The sequence below is a fragment of the Bufo gargarizans genome, chromosome 4 (assembly GCF_014858855.1).
Source record: "Bufo gargarizans isolate SCDJY-AF-19 chromosome 4, ASM1485885v1, whole genome shotgun sequence".
Lineage (NCBI taxonomy): Eukaryota > Metazoa > Chordata > Amphibia > Anura > Bufonidae > Bufo > Bufo gargarizans.
This window is the reverse complement of record NC_058083.1, coordinates 236,862,714-236,878,221: the sequence shown is the minus strand read 5'-3', so window position 1 is coordinate 236,878,221 and position 15,508 is coordinate 236,862,714.

The window sequence follows — 15,508 nt, the reverse complement described above, 5'->3', positions numbered from 1 at the left end:
CCGGGGGACAAATGGAAGCACAAGGCGAAGGCAGGGGAGGAAGAGGTCACCAACGCAGCTGTGTCAGCGCCAGCACCTAAGAAGGCAGGGTTAGCATGGCTGACTTGTGGAAAAGCTTTGTCACCTCACCGCAACAACCAGCCCCAACTGCTGATATGGAGCGTGTTAGCAGGAGGCAGCATTTGAACAACATGGTGGAACAGTACCTGTGCACACGACTACACATACTGACTGATGGTTCTGCCCCATTCAACTTCTGGGTCTCCAAATTGTCCATATGGCCAGAGCTTGCCCTGTATGCCTTGGAGGTGCTGGCCTGCAGCCAGTGTACTCTATGAACGTGTATTTAGCATGGCAGGAGGCATGTCCACAGCCAACGTGGATAAGCTCACGTTCATTAAAATGAACCAGGCCTGGACCCCTCAGGACTTGTCTGTACATTGTGCAGAATAGACAGTTCTAACAGCCTCAACCATCCATCCTTGTACTCAAGTGCACTTATTCCTTTTTTTATATATACATATATATATATATATATATATGTCCCAGTATTTTGGGGCATACCCCTATGTAAAAATGCAAAATAACACACATCTGTGTTGGCTACCTATTCCTCCTTCGCCGCCGCTTCCACCTAGACCGCCACGTGAGCCTACACGGCCACATCCACCCATTCACCGCCTCCTCAACCTCTTCCTCCTACATCATTCCTAATTTTTATTTTGTTAAGGTCTTTTATGTTTTTTAAATTTATTTCCCTATCCACATTTGTTTGCAGAGCATTTGCCATGCTCTTAAGCACATTTTGCTGCCTTTTGCAGCCCTCTAGCTCTTTCCATGACATTTTTACAGCCATTTTAGTGCTCAAAAGTTCGGGTCCCTATTGACTTCAATAGGGTTCGGGGTCGGGGTCAAGTTCAGGTCCCGAACCAGATTTCTTTTTTCAAGTTCGGCCAAACCTGCCGAACCCGAACATCCAGGTGTCCACTCAACTCTAGTGACCTCCACAGTCCCCCGTCACTTTAACAGTGACCTCCACAGCGGCCGGCCCTTTATTTGTGACCTCCACAGTACCATCTCGTTAACAGTGACCTCTACAGTACCCAGCCCCTTAAAGAGGACCTTTCAGTTCTGACATAGGCTAATTATGGTATTACCTTGTAGGGCGGCCCCCACTGATGCCATGGGTGTTTTTTTTTCAAAAGCCCCTTCCCCGTTCGTCCGCTTTGGCCCCCGCCCATGATTTGGCGCACTGTATAATAATAAGCAGTAAACTCGCAATGGGGAGGAGACGCAGTCTTCTGCTGTTGGTTCTCCTTCTCCCTGGCTGTGAGCGCGATCCAATCAGAGCGGTCCGCTCACAGCTAGGGAGAAGGAATCTCTCTGTCCCTCCCACCCCTGCAGCTGACAGAAGTTGATTTTGACCTTCATTTTTTCAATCCCTGTTGGCTGCGGAGTGGGAGGGGGCGTGGCCTAACCAGATCATGATTGTGGCTTAGCTGGACCTGGGACGGGGTTTTAAGTCCGTCTTTTGAGGGTGGCCTGAATGGCCACCCTATCTGCCCCACTGAACTGTGAGCTCCACAGCACTGCGCTCTCTTGCTGACCTGCAGCAGTGAAGAAAAGTGGCTGGGTTTCTATGGAAACCTGGTGTAAAACTGTGTGTATGTGGAGACTAAGGACCTGTGAGCTTCTATTGGCTTATGTAGGTCATGTGATGTGCCATATTAGCATTTTTTGGGAATATTTCAGGAATGGTCTAAACCTTCCCGGACACCTGATGTACCTGTGTGCCAAATTTCGTGATTGTAAATGCGATGGTGGGGATTCCTTTAGCGAACATACATACACACATACACTCAGCTTTATATATTAGATGGCATTTTAGATGCCGGTGTTATTAAAGCCCCACTGCTGGTGGTCGATCACCAAAGTTATGAAGAAGCGCTGGCCTCTTCATAAATTCGCTGTATCCAGCGTTGCTTCTTAATGTCAGACAGCTTCCTAGCTGTCTTACATTTAGACCTTTTTTCTACACCTGAAACAGGCGTAGAAAATGGTAAATGAGACTAGCCTGTTGTCCCACCCACGCCCAGTTTTTTTAGACCTGGGGTAATTGTATATTTGCCAACTATCTCATGATGTCGGGGAAACTCCAGGAAAAAGAGGAGAGTTCCTAGACTCCCCACATACTCAAGTCTTCCAGTTTCTATCTGTTCCATGGTGCAGCAACAAGTCACAAAATAGGGCAACAGTTTATATTTTTACACCACTCACAATTTTTACAGCACAATCTACTGCCAGGAAATGATGGTTTTAGGTGCTAGCTGAACAACAGAATCACCCTATGAACGAGCATATACTTTTTCATCGGGTGATCTCTGGCAGATTTATATAGGTCAATTATCGGGAACAACTGTTTCTATGAAGGCTCATCCTCGATAATTGTTATGTGTCATGAGCTGGCTTGGTTATTATATAAGGTGTGCAATAAGATGTCTACATACATATCCCTCATTTGATGTCATGAGTAAAAAAGGCAAGACGTGTTTCTAAAACAACAGTTCAGCGAACCCTAATGCATATGGGGCTCCAAAGCAGTTGGATGGTCACTGCACTTCTGCTTACAAATATGCATCAGCAGAAAAGGCTTCAATTTTCATGACAGTAGTGGAACTAGACCTGCGTTGATCGGATAAGGGCTGCCTTTTCTGATGGGTCACATTTTCTACTTCATCAAACAGATGGATGTTTCAAACGAGAAACATCAGAGAACAAAACCCTGCAACCATTGCTGGAAGAACACAGGCTGGTGGTGGCAGTGTTATGGTCTGGGGACTATTTTTGTAGCATTTTCTGGGCCCACTCATCCATATGGAAGGCACATTCAACTGATATGGGTATGAATCCATCCTTGCAGATCATGTACATCTATACACGCTGATTGTCTTTCCTGGGGCGAATTGGATCTTGCAGCGACATGTCTCATGGAAATGTCTGACATTGGTTGGAAGAGTGCAGTGCCCTGGAGATTTGCCCTTACTACTACTATGGAAAGCCATCAACTCCATACTTTATTGCCCATTGAAGGGTAAACTTGCACTGTGATTTATGCTGTTGTGTGCACTTATACTTCATATTGTTGAACTGCATTTTATATGTTTATCGAAATATGTTCTGTTCCTCTGCACTGTTATTACACTATAGCTGCGCTGGACTGCACTGTGAAAAAGGTTAGTGCACAGCCAGCTAAAACTGAGAGATGTTCTGCCTATGAAAAGTTTGGAAGGTAAATAACAGTCACACAGACCTTCTGACTGGTCTGAAGACTTGTTTATGTCTGAAAAAGCTGCTTATTCATTCACATACACTTGTATTGAAACGCTATACAAGTCTAAAAGACTAAAATTGTAACATTGTTTATGTTTAGGCTGTGGTTCTCCACTCCACCCTTCCTACTAGAAGATTCTACTTCAGCTAGAAACTGTATATAAGGAGAGTATCCCTTAGTTGTCTGCAGATAAGGACAAGTGCTTCATAAAAAAAGAGACTCTGCCAGTCTGCAGATAGGGACCATTGCGTAGTAGGACAGACTCTGCCAGATTACATGGGTGAAATCACAGAAATATAGTGGTGAATATGGGGGAACTGCTCAGACCCCAAACACTGTAGCATGTTTCTCATTGGGGGAGCAGTCCCACCGCATGTGTTCCCCCCGCATGAGGGGCTCTGATGTGTTCCTGACAGGAATATATTGGCAAAAGTCTCAGCTTTTAATATCTGCTTGTATGACTAGCTAGTATAGTCAGTGGCATATCCGTTAGGTGCATTTTTTTCTGTGATTTATATATTTTCATCCGCACAATGCTCCATTTTGTGTATAATGCCTTTGTGGTGCATGTGGACTGCGCCGGCATCCTCCATTGTACGCATTTTTTGCTGGGGATGGTTATTTGCTGCGGTCCACATGCGGTGGGACTACTACCCCAATGAGAAACACGCTACAGTGTTTGGGGTCTGAGCAGTTCCCCCATATTGGCCACTGTATTTCTGTGATTTTGTTCCATATGTATTGAATGTGCCTTCACCTGGCATTTAACATTCTTTTGCACCTGGTAGCCTCCAGCACATGGTCTGATATGGGTGTAGCTTACAGTCTTGCTTTATTCACATTGCATTAGTTGTCCTGCTATGCGGTTGTAAGCTTGGCTGTGAGCTGGATTTCATCACCTTCAGACCGTGTTCACACCATAGTTAGCGTAGTGGTAGGACCCTTGCCATGCTGAGAGACCGTGACATGCTGCATTAGGGGCTCCGATGTGTTCCTGACAGGAATATATTGGCAAAAGTCTCAGCTTTTAATATCTGCTTGTATGACTAGCTAGTATAGTCAGTGGCATATCAGATTGCATGGGTGACCAGAAAAAGACGCTGAGATGGGGATGCCACAGACCCTAGGTTACCAGCCCGTTGACCAGGGAGCCAGCCAGAAGACTGAGCCACAGACTCTGAGCCACTAGACTTTGGCCAGGGTACTAACCTTCTGAGAGAGAGAGACAGCTCAAGCTTTTCCTCAGTATGAAACCTTCTTCTGCCCAGGAGGAGACTAGAGAAGCCAGCTCAGTGCCTTGCCTGTATTGTTTTGCACTTTACTTCCTCCAGTAAAAAAGCACACTGGTTATCTGCAGACCCTGAGCCTCTAGACTTATTTGTCATTGGGGTGCAGCATGTCTTAATATCCCTTTCAGAAAGCAGCAACATGTGTCAACGGTATTCGGGGACCAAGCGTAGCAATGGGGCTTTCCAAAAACTGGCCACTGCAAGAGCATGACAAGTACTACCCTGGCCCCCTGTTTCTCCAGACATGAGCCCAATTGAGCATCTGTGGAACCACAGATATATTGTCTGTTCAGTCAATGGATCCTCCCTAATTGCAGTCAGCATGGCTCCAGATACCTGTGACAACCTACCAGGACCTTATTGAGTCACTACCAGACTGACTAGCTGCTGTCTGTGCTGCACATGGTGGTTGCTATGGATATTATTATGGTCATAATAATGTGACCTAACTGTGTAGTTATTAATACTGTAATTATTAATTAAAACCACCATAATTATGGGTAGAATTAGCTGGCAGTGTTATTCTAGCATCACCTACATTCTATTACTTCTTTTCTTTTATATTCCTGAAAATTAAACTTTGCCACACTGCACATTTTTTCAGCACAAACAGAACTGCAGACCTTACCTGGAGTTGACTATACATATTTATAAATGCACCATTTTTAGGGCATGTTATGTGCCTAACCATAATGTCTTTGTAGTATTTTCTTCCCAATGACTTCAATATGAAAAATTGTGGCTTAAAGGATAGCATAAAAGGACAGCTTTGTGTCTCATGCACTCTATTTTTCATCCGTGTGCTATTCCCATTTTTTGCGGCTAGCACACTGACCCATTAATTTATAAGGGGCCATACACATCCATATTTCTGCAGATACTTTTGCCCATTGCCTAAATGATAGTATCTATGTTTTTCTAATTCAGGACAACCCCTTTAAACGTCATATGTGTGTGAATGTAATGATATATATAAGGGATTATAATACTAGAGTAAAAGGGTACGTTTATTGGGAAAACTGTACAATTGAAAGGAGGCTTTATTACTATGTTGGGCCGCCTCTAGCCTGGATAATATATGAGATATAGTTGTGCATGGAGGCATGCAGGTTCCATACAGTATCCTGTGGACCATTTGCTCACAGATGTTGTAGATGGGTCTGTAGATCCTGCACATTCATAGGTTGACAAAGATGGCATTCCAACTGGCCCCATAAATGCTCAACTGGAAGACCAAGTAAGTGTTGCAATCTGGTGGAGACATTCCTGGGAATGTGTGGCTGAGCATTATCCTGCTGAAAAATGTCAGTTGGAAGCCCTGCCATTGGAGGAAACACGTGGCTGCAGGATGTCCTGCACATAACGGTGAGCTGTTAGTGTCCTTTATATCACTACTAGGGGTGACCAACTGTCATATGTGATGGCTCCCTAAATCATTACACCAACAGGTGAGTCAGTGTGTCCCTCCAAAGAAGGCAGGATTGAAGTGCACATCACGATGCCTCCATGCTCTATCCTGGCCAACTTGGATCCCAAACAAAACCTGGATATGTCATTAAAGATAATAATAATCTTTATTTATATAGCGCCAACGTATTCCGCAGTGCCTTACAATTCAGAGGTTCATGTACAAACAGTCATAAATAACATCGCAACAGACAAGTCAATTATTACAAGAGGAATGAGGGCCCTGCTCGCAAGAGCTTACAATCTATGAGGGGATAGTGGTGACACAAAAGGTAGAAGTGCTTGTTATGTACGATAGTCCAGACATCTTGGGAGAATAGGGGAGCAGATATAAAGCCACATGAGCCGGTCAGCAGCCAATATACAAAGTGCTTCTGGGTGCAGTGGAGGCTCAGCTTCAGGGAATGATAAATGGGCTATGGGAGGTTAGATCAAGGGAGGTGATAGGCCACCCTGAAAATATGTGTTTTTAGTGAAAGCTTAAAACTGTGCATGTTGTGATTAAGCCTGATTTCTTGGGGTAGGGCATTCCAGAGAACCGATGCAGCTCGGGAGAAAGCTTGGAGCCGGGAGAGAGAAGTTCGGATTTTGGTGGAAGTCAGTCATAAGTCAAAGCTGAACGGAGAGCACGGTAGGGTGGTAGACAGAGATGAGAGAAGATATATAAGGTGGTGCAGCACTGTGGAGGACTTTGTGGGTGCTGCCTAGGAGTGATGACGGTGTTGCACACCAAGAGGCAGACATTAGGTTTAGGCAGGTTAGTAGATGGAGAGAACACAAGAAGTTCAGTTTTTAAAAGATTTAGATAGAGAGAGGACATAATGTTAGAGACGGCAGACAGACAGTGTTTTGTAATACAGCAGATGTGATGTCAGGGGATGAAGTGTATAGTTGTGTGTCATCAGCATAGAGATGGTACTGGAAGCCAAATCTGCTGATGGTCTGTCCAATTGGTGCTGTGTACAGGGAGAAGAGGGCCTAGGACTGAACCCTGAGCAACTCCAACAGCGAGGGGGAGAGGTGAGGAAGTGGAGCCAGTGAATGATACACTAAAAGAGCGACCAGAGAGATAGGAAAAACACCAGGAGAGGGCGGTGTCCTTTAGGCCGATGGATTGGAGCATGGCGAGTAAGAAATGGTGGTCTACAGTGTCAAAAGCTGCAGAGAGGTCAAGGAGAATGAGCTATTATGGGGATCTTTGGATGGCTGGCACTGTTATGGGGGCATCTTTGGATGGCACTGTTATGGGGGGATCTGTGGATGACAAATATGTGTCATCCACAGATTCCCCCCCCCTCCATAACAGTGTCCCTGTGTAGTGATTGTGAATGACCCCCAATACAGGGGTGGGGGCTGGCATTTCAGTTTTGTAATAGCAGCGGGGCCCGGTGCATTCACTGTATTCTATTACACCTGGCCCCTCTTACCTAATCATATCTTTCAAGTAGGGGATGTTAAACTACTTATAGTGCAAAATCACTCCAGACCCTAACTTACTAGTATTAAACTATTGCAGGAGGCCGGGCAGTTGGACGTCATGCGCCTGCGCCTTCATTCATAAAGTGGGAGGAGCAGGCGCGTGACATAGTGAGTTACGCTGCCGCCGCCCGGCCTCCTGCCTGCTACGAAGTGTACTAGTAAGTTTTACACGCTGCCGCCCGCTCCCGCAACAAATCGGCCGATTATTCGATAACGGGAATCGTCAACAACGAATCCCGTTATCGAATATTATCGATAATGTTGATTAATCGCTGCAGCCCTAAATCTGACATTTCTACCTGGAACATTATTATTTTTTGTCAATGAATGTATATCTAGAGACAATGTGCTACTCACTCTACCCATCCCTGACATGGGGAATTTCCCTTTGTCTATTAAAACAGTGACTTAAATTTTTAAGATCCCATAAGACAGAAACCAATCAGGCAAACAATACATTATTTTCTTAAAAGGTGACATAATGTGTATTGCCAGCAGGTGGCAGCATCACTCAGAGAAAATACTTCAAGCTGATGGAGGGATCATCAGAAGAAAACTGGAGGAAGGAAATTTACTACATGGACAGGAGGGCCATGAGAGGTCTCACAAATGGCACAAGTGGCCTCCAATTGAGAACAAGGGAGGTGGATTCTGCTCCGCTTCCACTGGCTTTTTGGCACGGACTGCACCTAAATTCTGGAGTCAAAGGATGCCCCCAGGAATGGGGCCTACTGAAGAGCTTGGATCAGAGTTTCAGTCACATTTCATGGAAAAACTGCTCAGCATGCAGTGCTAGTTATACCCTGATGGACCCTGTTATAAGTCAATGGGATCTATTGGGCAGTGTTGGTGTATGTCATTCGATGTACCAGCTTGAATTCAGTATCCTCATCCTATGACAGTTCCAAAAAATGAAATTCAGTATGCAGATATAAACTTACCCTAACCCTTAAACGATAGCATGTCACCCACACTTATAGATGGGTATGTTTTCAACAATGTACATTAGATGGTATATGGCTGCAATGTATTAGGTTGGCATGTGGTAAGCACTTATGGGAGTCATGTGGCCGGCAATAGATTGGTGTAGTGTGGGATGCCAGCACCCGGGGCAAGCCAAGTATTGGACCCCTAACCCTAACCTATGGATACACCCCACTTTATATAACTACGACCCACAGTATACCAAGACCAACATTAGCAATAATAAGGCTACTTTCACACTTGCGCTTGATCGGATCCGTTCTGAACGGATCCGATCATATTAATGCAGACGGAGGCTCCGTTCAGTACGGGTCCGTCTGCATTAATAACTTAGAAAATTTTCTAAGTGCGCAAGATGCCTGAGCGGATCCGTTCAGACTTTCAATGTAAAGTCAATGGGGGACGGATCCGCTTGAAGATTGAGCCATATGGTGACCTCTTCAAGCGGATCCGTTCCCATTGACTTACATTGTAAGTCTGAACGGATCCGCTCGCCTCCGCACGGCCAGGCGGACAGCTGAACGCTGCAAGCAGCGTTCAGCTGTCCGCCTGTCCGTGCGGAGGCGAGCGGAGCGGAGGCTGAACGCCGCCACACTGATGCAGTCTGAGCGGATCCGCTCCATTCAGACTGCATCAGGGCTGGACGGAGGCGTTCGGGTCCGCTCGTGAGCTCCTTCAAACGGAGCTCACGAGCGGACCGACGAACGCTAGTGTGAAACTAGCCTAACACTGTATAAAGGTCAAATAATACCTTTCTGACATGACCCTACCTCATACCCATATAGGTCCCAGCCAATAAAGGGATTTTCCAGGTTCCTGATATTGATTACCTGACCTCAGAATATAAATAAATATCCAATCATCCAATCTGTTAGGTGACATGAAGTACAGCTTCATTAAAAGTGTAGTAGCTGTGCCAGGTTACCGCACCTTAGCTGCCATTCACTTCAATGAGAGATGAGCCGCAGTACCCCAGCACAGCCACTACACTTTGAACAGACCTGTGCTTGCTGTTCCATACAAAGTTCCAGTGCCTGAGGCTGCAGGGAATAGCTGATCAGTGGGGTTGCGAGGTGTCATCAATATCAGGAGCCTGGAAAACACCTTCAGTAATCCTGCTTAGGTCCCCAGTGTCTTACAGGTGATGTCTCCACTGACTGGAGTCCTTCTCTTTCCTTTTTTTCCCTCAGTCCTGCATGACCTCTCCTAACTTGTCTCAGCACAATCTCTGTCTCTGCATAATTTGCTGCACAGAACACAACTATTTAGTCAAAATGCCTCCTTTTATGCCTAATGCCTCCTGTAGTGCCCTCAGTAGATATAATGTTCCCTGTAGTACTGTAGATATAATTCTCCCAATAGTGTAAATGTTTATAATGGTGCCAGTAGTTATAATGGCTCTATGTAGTGTCATCAGTAGGTATAATGCCCTCAGTATATTTAATGCCCCCTGTGCCCTCTGTAGATATAATTCTCCCTGTAGTGCCCCCAATATTTATCACGCTGACAGTAGTTACAATGGCTCTCTATTGTGCCCGCAGTTTATATTACCCTTGTAGTGCCCTCTGTAGATGTAATGCACCCCTCTAGTACCCCCAGTAGATATAATGTCCCCTTGAGTGCTCCCAGTATTTATAATGCTGCCAGTAGTTATAATGAAACAAACAAAAAAGACCCAAGGTGTCCCAGGGGAGGGGACGGCATTTTGACTTTGGCGTTTCACCACACCTGGTCCCCACTGTGGTTTGTTGTTTACCTCTCATATTGCACTTGCTATACAAACCTTGGTTCATTGCCGTGCAGGTCTGTTTGACGACTACTGACTCACCCATGTATTCTGGTTCTTACCTTGTTATCAGGTCATAGGTTGGTCATTGTACCCAGTATCTTTCCTTGACCCATACATTGACATTCTACAATTGACCTGTGTGCCATCCCAGGGTGGCGCTCTTTCTCTGTTCCCATTCACTTTTAAAATGGCACAATATTTACTTGTCTTTCTATTTATGTATAATTTTTAATTATGTTCAAATAAAGCATATTTTAACTTTTTGGTACTATGAGCTCCATTTTCTTGTTCTTTTTCCAGTAGTTATAATGGCCTCAGTAGATATAATACCTCTGTAGTGCCCTCAGTATGTATGCCACCCTGCAGTGCCCTTAGTATACATAATACCCCCTGCAGTGCCCCCAGTGTGTATATATAATGCTCCTGCAGTGCCCCCAGTGTATATATAATGCTCCTGCAGTGCCCTCAGTAGATATATAAAATGCTCCCCTCTTGTGCCTTCAGTATATGAAATGCCCCCCATGCAGCGCCCTTCATATATATATATATATATATATATATATAATGCCCTCCCTGCAGTGCCCTCGGTATATATATCCATGCAGTGCTCCCAGTAGTTCTGACAAACAACAAAAAAACAAAACCTAAAATTCTCACCTAACTCCTGCTCCACGCTGCCACCAGTGATGCAGGCCACAGGCCTCTTCCGGCCTGTGGCTGTGGCTGCCTGCATCCTGGTGCAGGTGGTTGCAATGATATCATTGCAACCTTCTGCGCCAGGTCCCAGGCTGCATGATGATGTCATCACACTGTGAGACCCAATACAGGAGCTTGCGATGATGTTAGCGTGACCGCCTGCACTATTCCACTGCCTCATAGGCTCAGACCTAGTGGCCTATGAGAGTGCCATCAGCTCTTGCGCCTTGACGAAGCTGCCTGAGGCCTAATGCATCCGGTGCCTCTTGCAATTTGGAGCCCTGGTACAATCTCGCCTCTAAGCCACAGCATGTACCTTTCTGGGACTTAGATATTAATGATCTATTCAGGTCATGGGAAACCCTTTAATTAAAAATCACAGAGAGCCAAAACATTTATGAACAAATTGGGGAGCAAAAGTAAAAAAAATAATAATAACATACGCCCATTTGGTAAGTCTCTGATTTAAACTCAATTTATTAATTACTATACATGGTAGTACATTGCATCAAAATAATCCATGACAAGATATTTGATTGTGATTTATTGCGTTTTCTTTTTGGATGTAGTTGCCTCGTGCCGTGTCTCAATCGTCGTCATCATCATCCTCTGGAACAAAAATGTCATGTTCTTCAAGTAGGGCTGCAAAGTTCTTGCTGATTAGCGTTCCAACATACAAGAATGGGATCACAACACTGAACACTCTCAGTAAGCCAAAGCTAATCTTATCCGGTTTGGGCTGAATGGCGCCGGTGCTTGTAGACACCGCAGTGCGGGCAGGGACGCTGGGGCCTGGAGGGGCTCTCCGTGCATTCAGGAACCGACTAGGCCTCGCAACATTTGTCAGCCTCAAAACAGCAGCGAAGCCAACCTGAGCCATAATGGAGTTGTCAGAAGGAGGTCAGTGACGTCACTGGTCCCCCATTTGGTAAGTCTACATCCTTCGTTACTTTTTTCAGCTGCTTGGGTAGGGGGAAGGCTCTGACTTTTTCCTCATGTCTGGTTGACAATCATGTCGGATCTGTGGGTCCTCTCTACTGTCCGCGGTTATCACATAGAACTCGTGAGTTCTCCGATCCGCATCCCGCACCCCCACCCTGTGGTCCTTCCCATCCCAAAGCAGCGCCTTCTACACAGAGAATTGTTGGCACTGTTTCGAAAAGGTGCAATAGAGCGAGCCCCTTTCCCCCATCCGGCAGGATCCTCAGCAATATCTTTCTTAGTGGCCAAAAAAGATGTGGCAGGTGATCAATCTACGGGCGCTAAACGCTTTAGTTCGTTATCGCCACTTCAAAATGGAGGGCATTCACCTCCTCAGGGACATGCTCCTCCACGACGATTGGATGGTCAAATTGGACCTAAAAGATGCATATCTGACCGTGCCGATATCAGAACCATCCAGGGATTTGCTTTGTTTCCTCTGGAAGTCAGAGAGGTGGAAGTTCACATGTCTCCCTTTCGGTCTGTCATCGGGACCTTGGTGCTTCACCAAGCTGTTACGCCCCATCAGGGATTCGTCTGATTATTTATCTGGACGATATCCTGCTCATGGCCCAGGACCGATCGATCCTTCTGACACATTTGAGCTGGACAATGGACCTTTTGTCTCGCCTGGGCTTCCTCCTCAATCTGGAGAGGTCTTGCTTAGTATCGGCCCGATCCATGGAGTTCTTAGGATTCACGATCGACTCGACCACAGAGACACTCAGTCCTCTGCTTTCCAAGGTCCGTGCTATACGCAGGGAACTCCGTCACACTCTTTCGCTTCCTCAGAGTTCATTACATCACTTGGCTCGCTTCATAGGTCTTCTCTCCTCCTCGATCCAGGCAGTTTTTCCGGCCCCGTTACACTACTGAGCCATGCAGCGTCTCAAGATCGCCCACCTTCACTCGGGTGCATCTTATGCAGACTTGATCTCATTAGATACAGAGACCAGATTGACTTGGTGGATCCGCAACTTGACGGCCTGGAATGGCAAGGCGATTTTCAGCCCTCGTCCGGATTTCACGGTGGAGTCGGACGCCAACCTGCTAGGTTGGGGTGCCTGTTGCTACGGGGAGACCACAGGAGGACACTGGTCCACAGAGAAGTGTGGACATCAACTCCTTGGAACTCCTGGCGGGATCTTTCGCGATTCACAGTTTTGTGAATGGGATGGCCAGAGCCTGCATCAGACTGCGGGTGGACAATAACTCGGTGGTTAGGTATGTCAACGGCATGGGGGGGGGGGGGGGAGACACATTCAACTGCGTTATCCCATCTGGTGAAGGATTTCTGGGATTTTTGTCTGGCCAGAGACATCACTGTGGTCGCGGAATATCTTCCCGGCCTTCACAACATTCACACAGACTGGAGTTCTCGTTTTCTTTCCGACACCAGCGATTGGAAATTAGACGTGATGATTTTTTCTGCCATATCATCTCTTTGGGGACCGTTTTATATAGATCTCTTTGCGTCCCGTTTGAACAACGCTTTTCTTCAGGATTGGTCCAGCCATCTCATGTATGCGTTTCCCCCATTCACGATGATCCCTCGCGTTTTAGCCCAGATTCGCCAGCAGGGGGCCGAACTGGTCTTATTAGTCCCTTTTTGGACCAATGAATCGTGGTTTCCCCAGTTGCTGGAATGCCTGATCCAGCTTCTTCCCAGGCTTCCCGTCGGGTCAGCAACACCCTCTCGTTCTAGAGGAGTCTCTGCCACTCTTGGCCTGCAGGGTTTCAGGGAGTCCTGGGGCGTCCCAGGAGTTTTCGGACTCAACTAGATGCCTTTTGGAAGAAGCATGGGCTCCTGGCACCAGACGCTCCTATCGGGCAGCCTGGAAATCTTGGGCTGGCTGGTGCTTGGCTAGGCACGTGGATCCCATTTCGGCGCCTGTGACCGAGATCCTTCAGTTTCTCACCTCCTTATTTGAGGACGAGAAAGCATATCGTACAATCAATTTGGTTACGTCAGACATCTCCTCCTCTCACTGAGGATTTGATGGATGCCCCGCGGGTCAGCATCCTCTTGTGTCACCTCCTTCGAGGCTCCCGTCTTTCTCGTCCACCTAGACCCCTTTTTTCCACTACCTGGGATGTTTCTTCGGTCTTGTCTCTATTTTCATCTTGGCCATCGAACTTGGACCTCTCCTTGCGGCAACTTTCGGCCAAGTTGGTCTCACTTTTCTGCTTGATCTTTTGCAAAAGAGTCTCGGATGTCCGAGCTTTAAACTACAACGCGCGGCCTTTTACCCCAGAGGGCGTTGTGCTCAATATTTCCAGAAGGCGTTGTGTTCAATATTTCGCGTCGTACCTCAGTTTCCCTGATTTTCCAGCTCTCTGCCCTGTCACCTGTCTGTGGGAGTATGAGTCTCGCACATCTCCTCAGCTCTTCCTTTCGCTCCGTCGTCCCTTTGCCCCTGTCACCAGCGTCACTCTGGCCAGATAGGTAAAGTGGACTATGACCATAGCGGGAGTGGATACTTCTGTTTTTACTGTGCACTCCATTAGAGGGACTTCGGCGACCTCTATGGCGGTTGCGGGAGCGTGGTTGGAAAACATTATGCGCTTGGCTGATTGGTCCCGAGTGTCCACTTTTCGTGAGTTCTATTTTCGTCCCCCTACTAATGCCTTTTCCTCCGTTGTGAGTCAGCTTTAAACTCGCAATAGGAGCCTCCATGTCATGTAATAAAATTGCATGATTTTCCTAACTTATGACGTAAAATCATGATTTTATTAAAGACACGGCAAGTATTGCCCCTCCCTGTTTCCCCCCCTTTTTTTGACTACACGTTTTACCTTTGATCTTGCATGTTATTTAAACTTATACTGCCTATTTATTCGTCAGCAGGTTGCCTGTCCTTTGTATGCAGTTTTTTGTATGCTTTCTTGTGCCTTATCCACGCTCCTAACAGTAATGCATTCCTGTTTGTTTCTTTTTCTTCTCATCTGTGTTCTCAGGATGAAAGATCACCATCATGGGGAGCCTGAAATCGACAGTTGTGTTTTTTCCAGCTTCATTCTTCAGTTTGGAAAGTTCTTGTTCGATTGAGGTTACATTGCAGTTCGTTTTCGGTTAGAGATTGGTTCCTATCCGTTCAACAGTCCTGAAGAGGTGTCATCTTCAAAGAAAGCAGAAGACTCTAAGGGTACCAGGACTATTATACTGGGTCACATAGAGGAGGGTCATGTCACCATGGTTACTTGTGATGGATATGTTTTTCTTTGCTGCTATTGGTTGATTCAGTAAAGAAAGAGATAGCAATACTCGCCTCCGTGTCTTTAATACAATCATGACTTTACGTCACAAGTTAGGAAAATCATACAATTGTCCCCAAAGGTGTACATAGCCTTTAAGAGAAGAGGGGATACTACACAATGGTAGACCTGGCCCTGTCCTACCTCTTCTGCCAAGTCCTAAATGAGTTTTCATGAAATGGTAAAATCTCTCACTTTTAACATCTGATATGTGTTTTTTTTATCTATTGTGAATAA